The sequence below is a fragment of the Macaca thibetana genome, chromosome 2 (assembly GCF_024542745.1).
Source record: "Macaca thibetana thibetana isolate TM-01 chromosome 2, ASM2454274v1, whole genome shotgun sequence".
Lineage (NCBI taxonomy): Eukaryota > Metazoa > Chordata > Mammalia > Primates > Cercopithecidae > Macaca > Macaca thibetana.
Genome location: NC_065579.1, coordinates 193,608,219 through 193,623,395, shown reverse-complemented (window position 1 = coordinate 193,623,395; position 15,177 = coordinate 193,608,219). Strand labels below are relative to the sequence as shown.

General features: G+C 37.0%; 1 protein-coding gene and 1 long non-coding RNA gene across 8 annotated transcripts in view; one reads left to right on the top strand and one right to left on the bottom strand.

Annotated features, from left to right (window-relative positions):
• ROBO2 (roundabout guidance receptor 2) overlaps positions 1-15,177 on the top strand; it is a 1,778,513-nt gene that overhangs the window by 612,554 nt on the left and 1,150,782 nt on the right. The window lies entirely within an intron of this gene.
• LOC126949349 (uncharacterized) overlaps positions 1-15,177 on the bottom strand; it is a 62,222-nt gene that overhangs the window by 36,239 nt on the left and 10,806 nt on the right. The gene's annotated exons all lie outside the window — the stretch shown is intronic.

Below are 15,177 nucleotides of genomic sequence, written 5' to 3'. Positions count from 1 at the left end.
CTAAAAGCTTGATTTCCTGAATTTGTTCCACAAATGAATGAATCTAAAGAGATACTTAACACAAAATTGAGGGTAAATCTGCTTTTAAAGTACGTCCATAAGATCCAGCAATTTCACTCCCAGGCATGTACCCCAAACAACTGAAAACAGCTAAAAGGATATGTACATGAATGTTCACAGTAGCACCAATCACGATGGCTAAAAGGTGGAAACAATCTAACTATTCATCAATGGAAAAGTAGACAAACTAAGTGTGGTATATACATGCAATGAAATATTATTCACACATAAAATGAAGGAAGTACTGATACATCTGTAGGGGAGGCAAAATTTTACCTCTACCTTCTTAGGGTGCTTTAGCTGAGCCTGCGAATTAAACTGACATAAGATAAATTAAGAGGAGAAAGGCATACACATTTATTAAATACACATTTTATGTGGCACAGGAGTCTTCAAAAAGAATGAAGATGGAAAAGAGTGGCAAAACCTACATACTTTTATACTCCATTGAATAAAGACATGCAATTGTAGAAAAGTAACTAAACTATGTGGGGAGGCTAACGGAAGATAGAATTATTTTAACAAGGTCTGTTGGTACAGAATTTTGGGGGTCTCGACTTCCCATACTTGATGACAATGTTATATTCATTGTGGTACAGGGAGGAGATCTTCCATATGAGGGTTTTGTCTCCTGTTCTCAGGAAGAAAAAGGGGAGCGTTTGAGTGCATTTGTACCTGCTGTTTCTTTAAGTGACTTTAGCTCAAAATAATCTTTATGCCAAACTGGCAGAAGCTGGCGTGGTGTATTCTGTTACTCTTGTGCTATAATGTGGAGACACCTCAAAAGCATTATGCTAAGTGAAATAAGCCAGACAAAAAAGGACAAATGCTGCATGGTTTCATTTATAAGGAATATTCAGAATAGTTGAATCCATAAAGACAGAAGAGATATTAGAGATTCCAAGGGCTGGAGGAAGTAGACGATTAGGAGCGACTGCTTAATGGATATAGGGTTTTCTTTTGGGGTGATGAAAATATTTTGGAACTAGATATAGGTGGCGACTTCTCAACATTGTAAATGTACTGAATACCACTGAATTGTATCCTTTAAAATGCTTAATTCCATTTTATTTAAATTTCACCTCATTTTTTTTAAAAACAGGGAAAATACCCCACATGTGTGTTCGAAGTTAACATTTGCAAATAGATGAAGACAAATATAGCCTATGGAATCTAACTCTAGTATACCATTAATTTTTACTAATTTAGTATTGCTTTGTATTTATCTTCATTTCCCTTTCTTTCTTTTTTTTTTTTAATCTGATTCTGGAGTTTAAGACACATACAAAAAATGTGATAGCCCTCCAACTGCCCTAGGTTATGTTTTATTGGTGAATTAATATCTCATTTAGTGGTTGAAGATATTTGAGTGTGCCTGAGTTGTGTATTAATGGAGTGCTAAAACACGCCCTGTCATGTCTTAATGCCACCAGACAGCCTCATATTCAATAAGTGAAAAGCGATTAAAACTTAAATGTCTTACCACTGAAGTGCTTACTAACTTAGTCAGATGAGATTAAATGATTAATCATTTGTTCACTAGCAATCATAAATCTTTCTCCATTCTAGTATTAGGGTTGTTTTTTTTTTTTCTGGGTCATTTAGGCCATAGACCATTTTCTAGGTTTTTTAGATTGTATGTGCTCTGTTCTTTCTTTTAAAAGCATTCTCAAGCATATGGAAGAAACATATGGACAACCAGTTATGCTATGAAAGTCCTTGAAAATTGGGTGAAAATGTTCACATAATGGGGTTTTACAGCAGGTCTCATATGTAATGAAGAACACCTATATTATTGGAATACAAAATATGAAATCCATGTGTGAGATAAATCTAGTGTCAGTCTGGGTATTTCTATTGCATCAATAATTTAGAAAAGTGATGGACATTTCTTACTGCAATGATGCATGGTTTTATGTTTCTATGGAAGTGGAGTGTTTTAAGAAATATATACCTATTAATATTTTGTAATGAATTTAATTAACAGCCATATTGTACTTCTTGAGGTCAGAAAAGTAATATCGTATAGTAGAAGCATTTCCAGAATTGTCTTTGGAGTCTGCCTACAGGCAAAATGTTGCATGACTTTGAGCAAACTGCTTTACTTCAATAAGCCCTCAATTTTCTTTATCTATAAAGTGGAATAATTTTCATTTCAAGATTGTTGTAACAGTTAAATGGATTCATCTATAAAACGTGTCTGGCATACTACCCAGCTCCTCACCCACTTCATCTTCACGTGACAAATATCGCTCTTCATTCTTTTAAGTTTCAATTAAAATTCTTAAATTCAATTATTTCATTTTCATCTTCAGAGAAAAATGAATAGATGGATTAAGAAAAGAGAGTGGCCATAATTAATCTATAAAGTTAACGAAGTTTCCATAAAAACCCATCTGGGGGGTACCTTCACAATGTTCCTAAATCTCATCTAGAAAAATAAGTGATTTGTGAATGCCTCAGATTCTGTTCTAGGACCTATTACCTTTATAAGTCCCTGGATAATTTCATATGTTACTAAAGGCTTATTTACTTCCATATTTTGAAAACCGATAAATGTACTTCTCCTGTTCCCAAGATTCTCATATCCAGCAGGCTACTTGATTTCCCAGTGTGGATCTCCAATAGGCATCTCAGAGTTAAACTTAACATGCTCCGAGCTGAAATCTTGACACCCTAGAGTCCTTCCCAGTTTCCATCATCTTGGTAAATGGCAACACCACTCATCCAACTGCTAAAGTCCAAAACCTTACAGTTTTTTAATTTCTCTGTTGTTTTTACAACCCCTATCCAAAATATCAGCAAACCATTTTACCTGTTTTCCAGATATGTCCAGAATCTGACCACTTCTCATCAACCATCCTGTTATATGGTATCCCAGTCCACCATCTAATACTGCAATAGACTTGTGGCTTGTGCTTCACCTTTCACTCTTGCCCCTCTATGGTCTGTTTATTATTTAATAGTCACAATCAACCTTTTAATAGCCAAATCAATTTATGCAATTTATGGCTCCAAACTCTACAAAGCTTCCCATTGCTTTTAAAAGAAACAAGCCCTTAAAAGGCCAAATCACCTTTTGCTGCTTCTGTCTCCTTGGCCCACGGCGCTCCAGCCACAGTGAACACTATGTGGTTGTTTTTCAAACACTGCCTGATACTCCTGCCTCAGGGCCTTTGCATGTATACTTTTCTTTGATTGGAATGATTGATCTCCGGCTATTTTTCACTGTCTTGCTTGTTTTCATGCCTCCGTTTAAAAGTCTCTATCTCCCTCTCGCTTGCTGAAAGGCTCACCACAGCCTCAACCTCTCATGCTCAAGCAATCTTCCCACATCAGCCTCCCAAGTAGCTGGGAGTACAGGTGTGTGCCAGCACACCAGGCTAATTTTGTTTAATTTTTTAAAGATGAGGCCTCACTGTGTTGCCCAGGCTGGTCTCAAACTCCTAGACTCAAGCCTTCCTCCCACTGTGGCCTCCCAAAGTGCTGGGATGACAGGCATGAGCCACCACACCAGGCAGTGTCCCGTTTTTAAAGGGGAATTCTCCAACTACTGTATCTAAAATAATATCTCTTGTCTTGTATGATGATTCATTTTATGTGTCACCTTGGCTAGGCTGTAGTGCTCAGCTGTTTCGTCAAATATAAGTCTAGATGTTGCCATGAAGGTGGTAGTTACAGGCAGTTCACATTCAAATCAGTAGATTTTGAGTGAAGCCTAATCCTCTCTATAATATGGGTGGGCATCCTCTATTCGGTTGAAGGTGTTAACAGAAAGACTCAGGTTTCCCAAAAAGCAAATAATTCTTCCCACAGTCTGTCTTGACTCAGGCTGCAACATTAGCTTCTGCCGGAATTCCCAGCCTGCTGGCCTGCCTTATAGAGTTTGCGCTTTCCAGCCTCCACAATCACGTAAGCCAATGCTTTATTCCTTAACCTGCCTTATTTGTCTTCATAACTCATCACTCCCTCACGTTATATTTTAAACCTCTTTGTTTACTCATTCATTGTCTGCCTTCCCAATTTGAAGATAGGTTTCAAGAAGAAAAAATTTTCAGTGTTGTGTTCAGTGTTGTAATTCTAGCACCTAGAAAATTCCTTGGCATATATTTTTTCAAGAAGTGTATATGTACTCCAAACATTATTTGTCAGTGAATGAATTACTAGGCACAAGAGGTTGGAAATATTATAACTCGTAATCATTTGAAGCATAATTGTATGACGTTCGAACAGGCATTACAATGTATTTGAATGGTAGTTGCTGGGGGCACAGTAGGGTGTGGGGTTGGAGAGGTGTTTGTTAAAGGGTACAAAACTTTAGTTAGATAGGAATAAATTCAAAAGATGTACTGTACAATGTAGTCACTATAGTCAATAACAATACATTGTATTCTAGAAAATCACTAATGGAGGATCACGAGGTCAGGAGATCGAGACCATCCTGGCTAACACAGTGAAACCCCGTCTCTACTAAAAATACAAAAACTTAGCCGGGCGAGGTGGCGGGCGCCTGTAGTCCCAGCTACTCCGGAGGCTGAGGCAGGAGAATGGCGTAAACCCAGGAGGCGGAGCTTGCAGTGAGCTGAGATCCGGCCACTGCACTCCAGCCTGGGTGACAGAGCGAGACTCCGTCTCAAAAAAAAAAATAAATAAATAAATAAAATCACTAATGGAGTAGATTTTCAGCAGTATCACCACAAATAAAAAAAAAAGTGTGAGGTAATGTATATGTTAATTAGCTGTATTTAGAAATTATATAATAAATACATATTTCTATTCTGTTCTGTGCAAGAAATATGTAATTTTTATTTGTCAATTTAAAAATTTATTAATTAAAAAGAATCTTGGCATATAAAGTTTTGAACAAGCAATGCGTCTGTAACCAAACATACATCTGCTCCTTCTTAGTTTGTCTGCTTTTTTTTTTTTTTTTTTTTTTTTTTTTTTTGAGATGGAGTCTTGCTCTGTCACCCAGGCTGGAGTGCAGTGGCACAATCTTGACTCACTGCAATGTCCACCTCCAAGATTCAAGCAATTCTCTGCCTCAGCCTCCTGAATAGCTGCGATTACAGGAACCCCCACATGCCCGGCTGATTTTTGTATTTGTAGTAGAGATGGGGTTTCACCATGCTGACCAGGCTGGTCTTGAACTCCTGACCTCGTGATCCACCCTCCTGAGCCTCCCAAAGTGCTGGGATTACAGGCCTGAGCCACCGCGCCCAGCGGTTTGTCTGCTTTTGATGAATGAGTTTGTATACACCCCATCCACTTAAATGTAGCTGGTTCTCCTTTCTACCCCTCATAGGTCAACCTAGTCTTTACCTTACTTCTGCTCATTACCCAGAACTCCAAAACTCAATCCATTCTTAGTAAGATGCTATTACTGACCTCATGACCTTATTGGAGGGATGATATTTGGAAGATTACACCTGCCACTGTCCTTTCCCTCAGTTTCTTCACAACATTAAGGCTTTGTATAGGTAATACCCTTTACTGAAAAATAGGGGAAAATATAATATAGGAATAAAAAAACTTAAATATGGATGCTACATATGATTGTCCCTAGATTACAAAGAAAATGTGAAGTGAAAAAAATGATATCTTGTAGAGGAGTCCCTTTGTTGACACTCCTCAGCCCTAAGCTTTGCTTCTCTATCCCAATGTCCGACCTCTATTCTTCATGATCTGGAGAACACACTCCACTTCCTTCTCGAAGAACATACGGCTTGACTTTCAGGAGTGTGTTTCTCCTAAACTGTTCCTTCTGGACAAACATTATGGAAAAGAAATCAACTGTAGGCTTTGATCACCCAGTCAGTCTCTTTTGAGATCTTTTCACTGGTTTGAAATGAATAGACACCTGTTCATTCTTCCTGCAGCCATTCTGTTACAGGTAGCTATGAGACAAACACTGAAAGTAAAGAGTCAGAGTTAGCAAATGTGAAGGCACACATGTATGTCCAGCAGCCGTTTCAAAGAGTATACATTAAAACTATATCAATGGAGAGAAACAACTTCCTAAAATCTATGTCATCTCCAAAAATCCCACTAAAGATCTACAATGGAGACAATTTTACATTGCTTTATGGACTAAGAATTCTCCCTTTTTAATGAAGGCTTCCAAGCTAGCCCAGGTGTGTGCTGATATACAAATAAGTAGGGCAAATTACTTGACCTTATGAAAGAACAGAGACACAGTGGTTTGGCCAACCTTATTTACGTAAAGACCTGGCCAAAGGTTTAAAACTCAGAATTTGTTTTTTCATTTAATCCAGAAATGAGAGTCAAACACCCAAACGCTGGAGGAGGGCGGATTTTAAAACTCGGGGTGGTGGGGGGACAGTAAAAATAGTTTATTTTATTTAATTAATTTTTATTAGAGATAATCTCGATCTGTCACCCATTGGAGTGCAGTGACACCATCACAGCTCGCTGCATCCTTGACTTCCTGGGATCAAGCAATCCTACTGCCTCAGCCTCCTAAGTAGCTGAGACTACAGGCGCAGGCCACCACACCCGACTAATTTTTGTACTTTTTGTAGAAACAGGGTTTCATCATGTTGCCCAGGCTGGTCTCCAACTCCAGGGTCAAGCAGTCTACCCACCTGGGCCTCCCAAAGTGATGGGATTACAGGTGTGAGCCACCGCACCTGGTGAAATGGTTAATTTTAGAGGAAAATATGGAATATAATATATAGCCATACGAGGGCAGCTGTGAGGTGATTCCTGAAGTGCCTAACTACCCTAGGACCAGAGGAAGTGACCCTGCAAAACAAAGTCAGTACAGAAGCTCCTACTTTCCCTAAACAACAAATTCCTCTGCAGACGAAGGAGAGGGGGTACCACATTTGTTACCTTCTTCACAAAAGCAGTCACATCAGTTTTTCATGACAGAGTGACAGCTCTGGAAAGCTCTCCACATTACTCAAAAATCTATGAGATAAAAGGTAATTTTTATTTTATTAAAGTCAGTTCTAGAAGATAAAGTTGGAAGTTGGATATCTTTGCATGGTGATTGCATGGTTCAAAGTTTTCTGAGATCCTTCTTCTCAATTTTGAACAAGGAAAGAATAAAAACAGTATAATTTTTTAGTAAAATGACAGGTATCCAGTATAGCATTCCTCAAAAGAAATGCTGTTTTTCAGGGACTGTGAATTATCACTTGACACGTCCTGTGCACAGCAGCTTCCCGGCTGTGTCATGATTCTAGAAGGCCTGGCTTGACACCGCAGGGAGGACTGGGAAGCACATTTGTCATAAATCTCGTAACTTATCCTGCCAAATATCAGAAAAGCTGGAAATGAATGCCAAAAGGCTATTATTGCATCTATTTATACACTATTCACTGTATTATTATGTATCAGAATTGGATTTTATTTTAAACTAGATTTTATCAATTTGAAGGTTAATTTTATTTTGGAAAGGGACATAAATTATTTCTCTTAAAGTTCTTTCAAAGTTTGAAATAAATTGTTTAGTTTGCATTATACTTCAGAGAAATGTCTACTGCTGGTTTGTCTTCTCATGGGAGGGATCAAAGTCTCTGCTATGTATAATAATTGGACCCAAACACTCCAGTAATGATCAATTTCAGCCCATTATATTATCCCAATCCGCCACTGTGGAAAGTGAAGGAGATGTGAAGAATCAGAGTCAGAAATGACGGTAATACAAATACGTTTTCAAATACCATGCTAAATTTATTTCAAGGGCTAACTGTTAACTCATTCTTCCACTCAACAGGTATTATTAAGTGTTCAATTGTGCCAGGTATGTGGAGTAGTAGTGGACAAAATGGCCTAAATCTAATACTGCAACAATCTTTTCATGTTAAGTAAAATCTCCCAGCTAATAGGTAACAGAGCCAGAATTTGAACTCAGTTCTGACCAGAATTCAGAGCCTGTATTTTACTTTGCTTCTTTATCCTAAAGTATATTTTCTCTTACTTAATGAAACAGATTTAATTAGAAAGGCTCAAATCTATGAATTAAATACAGGGATATCATTTGTATAATATTTTATATTAACAGGGGACAGAAAATAAATATACTCAGTGGGTGGGAGTGGTTAATGTCTAACAGTAAGCCTTACCTCCAGCCTTTTTACATGTATGCTGTCTGACTTATTGTCTTTAAAGGACACTGTTATTTTTATAGTTTCTGGAAGAGATTGATCGAAACTTCAACTATTGTGGAATTAATTTGAAAGTTTTCAAAACTACTCGTTTTGCCACAGAGGATACTTTTAAAATAGACTCCCATAATCTTTAATGTTCAAACATTTATAATAATATATATGGTTTTCAGAAGCATACAGGATACAGTGATCATTTTAAAGTGTTCATGACATCAATTATGTTTTGTGAAAGATATAATACATCAGACTTTGCTAGGACAATGCAGAGACAGCCCAGAATCATGAAGGTGGAAGTAAAGATGATTTTCTTCTGCCTTAATAGTTTTAATTGCAGGATACAGTAGAATACAGCTGCTCCTCCCTTCAAAGTTTCATTTCATTGCCTGTCTAGAAGCTGTCACACCATGCCTGCCACTTGACTGTTCTGTCACCCAATGCTGTTCCACCTGAACAAATTTGTGGCAATATGTGCTGAATGCTCCGTTTCTTTGCTCTAAAGTATAAACGCACTGTGCATCACTGAAATAGGAGTAGTTTCAGCTAGTTGATGTAAACTTATTTACCAAGAATAATATAGCAAGGGCTCCACCGACATCAATAAAATTTAAAGTTTAGGATTGACATTTTACTCAGAAATAAAACTAGCAATTTGCTTCATACATCCTTTTTAAATTTTTGAATTTTAATTTTTACTGTTTATGGATACATAGCAAGTATACATATCTATGGGGTTCATGAGATGTGTGGATACAGGCCTGCATTGTGAAATAAGCACATCATGGAGAGTGGGGTGTCCATCCCCTCAAGCATTTATCCTTTGAGTTAAATGTGAAATCTTGTGATGATTTGAACAAGGTGACATAGTTAAGTATAAAGAATATCAAATCCTTTATTTAATATGTCTACAGGTCTTTTAAGCAAGAAAAAAAAAAGGAATTAAATCAACCCCTGAAAAACAGCAAACTTGCCAAAAAAAATGTAGACTATTTTTTGAAATATATTATCTAAAATCCCATTAAAAAGTTTAGCTTTCATGGAACAACCATGTATTAGTCAGGGTTCTCTTAGAGGGACAGAACTAATAGCATATATATATATATACACACACACACACACATATATATGTATATATTATATATATATAGATATATATTTGTGTGGGGGTGTGTGTGTGTGTAAAGGGGAGTTATTAAGTATTAACTTACATGATCACAAAGTCCCACAATAGGCTGTCTGCAGGCTGAGGAGCAAGGAGACCCAGTCCGAGTCCCAAAACTGAAGAACTTGGAGTTTGATGTTTGAGGGCAGGAAGCATCTGGCATGGGAGAAAGATGTAGGCTGGGAGGCTAGGCCCGCCTTTCCTTTTCATGTTTTGCTGCCTGCTTTATATTCGCTGGAAGCTGATTAGTTAGTGCCCACCAGATTAAGGGTGGATCTGCCTTCCCCAGCCCACTGACTCGAATATTAATCTCTTTTGGCAACAACCTCACAGACACACTCAGGATTAATACTTTGGATCCCTCAATACAATCAAGTTGACACTCAGTATTAACTATCACAAGTCCATATCATCTCACTACTGGGTATATATTCAAAAGAAAAGGTATCAGTATATTGAAAACATGTTTGAACTCTCATGTTCATTGCAGCATTATTAACCAAGATATGAAATTAACCTAAGTGTCCATCAATAGATGAATGGGTATAGAAAATGTGGTATATATTCCCAATGGAGTACTAGTCAGCCTTATTACAAAAATAAAATTTCGTGACAACACAGATGAACCTGGAACATATTAAGTTAAGTGAAATAAGTCAGGCACAGAAAGAAAAATACCTCTCAATCTCACTTACATGTAGAATATTAAAAAGTTGAAGGTCATGAAAACAGAGAGTAAAATGGTGATTAGTGGATGGTGGGAGGTGAGGTTATAGGGGAGATGTTGGTAAAAGTACGCAAAATTTCAGTTAAGCAGGAGAAACACAGCCAAGAGATCTGTTTTTAAAAGTTTGGCTTTCAAATAATTCACAGAACATGTCTGGTTTTTGATACTCTTTTCTTTCCGCATTCAAATGTGTCATGAAAATCATTATGTAGATAACTAGAGTTAAGCTCAAATTTGCTCTTTGTGTAAAATAGATGATTATGATTTGCCATGATTTGTAAACAGAATAGTCCTTTTTTTATATCATTTTCTCTCTTCATCCACTAACCTAGCAAATGACAATGATTTAAATTATGGATAGCACAGTGCGTAATGAAAAACACGCATAACAAAAACTTTGTTTTGCAGTGTTTGGCCACTGAGAACACTTTAAAAAATATATGTCAAACAGCGGTTTTGTGCGACGTTGGTAATGTTCACCACGCAGTTGCACACTTTCACGAGTGCACTAGCTCTTCGGCAAAAACACTCGCTGTGACTTGATAAAAGCCATGCATTGGTTTAGGAAGCGAGAGGCAGAAAATGATGCGGAAAGCAGTGGCCAGCACCGAATGGCTGTGAAGAACTCTGCGGCCCATCAGCTAATTCTTTCTTAAGAGGGACAGTTCTAGTAACTTGAAATTTGGTAGACGTAATTTATCAAAATTTCTGGTTATTCCTTCACTAAATGTTCATCAGAAAGCTTAGAAAATATTCTTTTTTCGCTCTGTGGCCCAGGCTGGAGTGAGCGGCGCCATCTTGGCTCCCTGCAAGCTCCGCCCCCCGGGTTCCCGCCATTCTCCTGCCTCCGCCTCCCGAGGAGCTGGGACCACAGGCGCCGCCACCACGCCCGGCTCATTTTTTGTATTTTTAGTAGAGACGGGGTTTCACCGTGTTCGCCAGGATGGTCTCCATCTCCTGACCTCGTGATCCGCCCGCCTCGGCCTCCCAAAGTGCTGGGATTACAGGCGTGAGCCACCGCGCCCGGCCGAAAATATTCTTTAAACTGTGAAAACACTTTGCAGGCCTAGCGGCTAGCATTAGGTTATTGGTCATAGTCTTTATTTTGGGGTGCCAAGAGTTGATATTGTTTCATCATTGGCTTAGAAGATGGAAAACCACACACATTTATTATGTTTGCCATTGACACTAAGCTTCATCTTTGTATGTAGTAAATGAGCAGTGTGGGGAAATGGGATAAATAATTATTGGAAAGGAAAGAAAGAAGAAATTGAAGACAAATTAGATTTGAAAAAAACAGTATCAATATAAAAATTGAGAATTATTTTTGAAAAATGTAATTAAGGATCCTTTCCTAGACTATGACTACCTACCTAAACAAAATCACATTTCGATGAATTAATAAAAGGAGTACGACTGATGATTTGATCTTTTGGTAAAATGCATCACAGATAGGTTAGATTTTCTCGAATACCCAGGCAAAAATCATCGGTTATTTCCTCAATAAGGAGCTCTGGCTTCCTTGGTCACACTAACAACTAACAGCTAGAGATAGTTCAGCATTAAAAAAAAAAAAAAAATGCTATTAGTATGTGTTGTGGGCTCCACTGTGACCTCCAAGAGGATATAGTCAAGTGCCAACTTCTGGCACCTGTGAATGTGATCTTATTTGGAAACAGGGTTTTTGCATATGTACTCAAGTTAAGATGAGGTCATACTGCGGTAGGGTGGGCCCTAAATCCAATATAGCCGGTATCCTTGTAAGAAGAGAAGTAGAAACACAGACACAGAAACGGGTGTTCTACCCACCGACAGAGGCAATGACAGAGACAGAAATTGGTGTGAGGCATCTACAAGGCAAGAGATATCAAGGATTGCAGACAACCACAAGAAACTAGAAAGAGCCAAGAAAAATTTTTCCCCGAGGGCCTTGACCCTATCAGCACCTTGATTTCAGACTCCAAGAACAGGAGAGGATATATTTCTCTTGCCTTAGGCTATCCATTTTATGGCATTTTGTTACTGTCCCCTAGGAAACTAATACAGTATGTCATCCATAAAAGAAAGAATTACAAAAGTTTCTTTTTAGTCCAATTAATGTAAATGAATATTTATATTTTATACACTTATACATTTGTAGGTAACACCTTGGAGCTATGATAGTCACATAAACAGAAACTACATTTTGAAAAGCACTAATGAAGAAACTGCAAAGAATAGAGATACTGACTCACCTGAGTATGAGCAACATGCATTCTTCACTGACATCACCATTGTCTCTCCAAAATAGCTCTGCCGGCGTCTCTGTCTGGCTCAGCAGCCCTTGGTGACTTCCTTTTACTTACAAAGAGGGACTCCGTATTCTTCATCTGGGCACACATATCTTTTTCAATGTAATATCTTGCTTTTTAAAAAAATATATACACAAGAGAAATGTATTACTCATGATTCTGGAGTCTGGGAAGTCCAAGATCAAGTTGCCAGCAGTATTAGTATCCTGTGAGGGCTGCTTTCTGCTTCCAAGATTGCATTTTGACCTCTACCTAATATTCTAGTCTATATTGTACTAGTCTATATTGGTGCCCAAGTGGCACCAATGTTCCAGCTGTGCTAGATTACATGTCATCCTTCAGTGTATCCTTCATTTTCTTGCCCCTGGATATTAATTTGTGCTGTTTTCTTTTGTTCTCAAGTAACCAAAACCTCATTCCAGTTATTCAAGGACTAATTCAAATGCCACCTTGCCTCATGAAGCCTTCCCCAGTCCTCCTCATTGCATTATTTTTTCTATCCTTATTTCCATTATTCTTTGTACCTTCATTAGAGATTTAATAAGCTATTGTGATTTATAATTTATGTATGTCTTTTGTTCTCATTTTATCAGACAAGATGGTGCTTATGATATTCTTTTACAGGTCACTGTTAACATACCCTGGCAACCTGAAAACAGTTAAACATAAAATGTAATCTGTTCCTTAGAACATGGAGACCTGTTCAAGGAGGAATGATCAGTGATTCATGAATGAGTGAGTGAAGGTATGACTGAATGAGGAATCAATATAAAACTGAATGTGTTTCTTCTTTAAATCTAAAAATAAAGAGTCAGCTGGTTTATTTTAATTTTTGATAATCTTAATTGAAATCTAATAAAAGTTATGATGTTAAGTTTTATGAACTTTCATAAAAATATATGAATTTAAAATTTGAATCTTCTCTCAGAAATATTAATATCAATTTTAACAATTTAATAATGTTGATTCTTTGCTGTGAACTAAATCTTGAATTACATGTTTACATGGCTTTTACTGATTCATAAATTAGCAAAATAGTTACAATCAACGTAAATTAGAAATTTGTACAGGGCATAAATTAAAGGTACTTAAATATTTAATGGAAATAGAATCCTGTTTGAAAATGCATGAAGATAATAAGTTTTTAATTTTTGAAAAAATCTAAATACAAATAACATGATGAATATGAGTTTATTTATGAAATTTGATGAGATTTTATAATTTTAAAGATTATTCTAGCTATATAACCCTTGCTTTATGTAATTGCTAAATATGAGCTTATGAGTTCTTTGTAAGAAAAACATTAATAAAGTAAACATAGTACTTGTCTTTCAAAGAAGAGTCTGGTGTTTGGAGACAGAGAATGTTAAATCTAATACTTGCAGAAATTGGAATACTGAAGTTCCCTTTACAGAGAATGCCTCTTCATTCTATTAGAATGGAATCTTTAGAACCAGCTATAAAAGAGCTTAACAGTAACAATAGCACAATACATACCAGATGATATTTTAAGTGTTTTGCATATATTAACTGATATAATCCTCACAACAACCCTAAGGGATAAGTACTGTCATTACCCCTATTTCACAAAAGAAGAAACTGTTTTTTACTTAGTGTAGATTAACTCACGAAGGTCACGTACCATATACCAAGTGCGTGGCAAAAACACGATCCTGGTCTGGGTCTAGAATCCATTCCCTTTACCGCTCTTCTCTAGAGTCCTCTAGTTTTAGGAGAACAACTCTCTGATCTGTCTCTCTTTCATAGGAAATCAAAGCCATGAGGACATATGTTTCACACATTCAGTAGCACACAGCACTCCAGAAGGAATAATTTACAAAGGGTTGTATAATGAACACTCCTCGGGATGTCTTCCTCTTTATGTATGTATATGTATGTCACCTCTCTAAAGTAAAAGAGAGCATATGAAATAAAATACATGTTTGATGATATCCATGATACCTACACATTTCAAGTACTGTGTGACTTTCCATTCATCGAAATAAAGCATACATACATACATGTACAGAAACTTGTCATTGTTAATTTTAGTTATTGTGATTTTCTTAAAACCTTTACCATGCTGTCCCTAAAATGGTCATTTTTAGTATTCCCCTAAATGTGGCAACAAATTATGTGAAACTAATTAGAACTACGTTCAAATTTAAATTCATCGTTAATTATTCTTGTGACCATTGGCAACATGAACTGCATTCCTTAAATGAATTTTCCTTATTTATAAAATAAAGACAGTATATCTATTTGGAGGCTGTTGTGAAATAATACATTCCTTGCAACAATTTGGACCTACTCAATCTATTTTCTCCTTTCCTCATTCTTGTAACAGTGAATATTTGTCTGCTTTACTAATGAAAAATTATTAAGAATGTTATTTAAGAAATATTAAGTAGGTGGAGGAAACATGCATATCTATGTTCATGTCCTTTGAAGGGACATGGCTGCGGCTGGAAACCATCATTCTCAGCAAACTATCGCAAGGACAAAAACCAAACACCGCATGTTCTCACTCATAGGTGGGAATCGAACAATGAGAACACTTGGACACAGGAAGGGGAACATCACACACTGGGGCCTGTTGTGGGGTGGGGGGAGGAGGGAGGATGGCATTAGGAGATATACGTAATGTAAATGATGAGTTAATGGGTGCAGCACACCAACATGGCACATGTACACATATGTAAGCAAACTGCATGTTGTGCACATGTGCCCTAGAACTTAAAGTATAATAAAAATAAATAAATAATGTAAAAATAAAAAAATCATTAATCTATTTATTTTAGT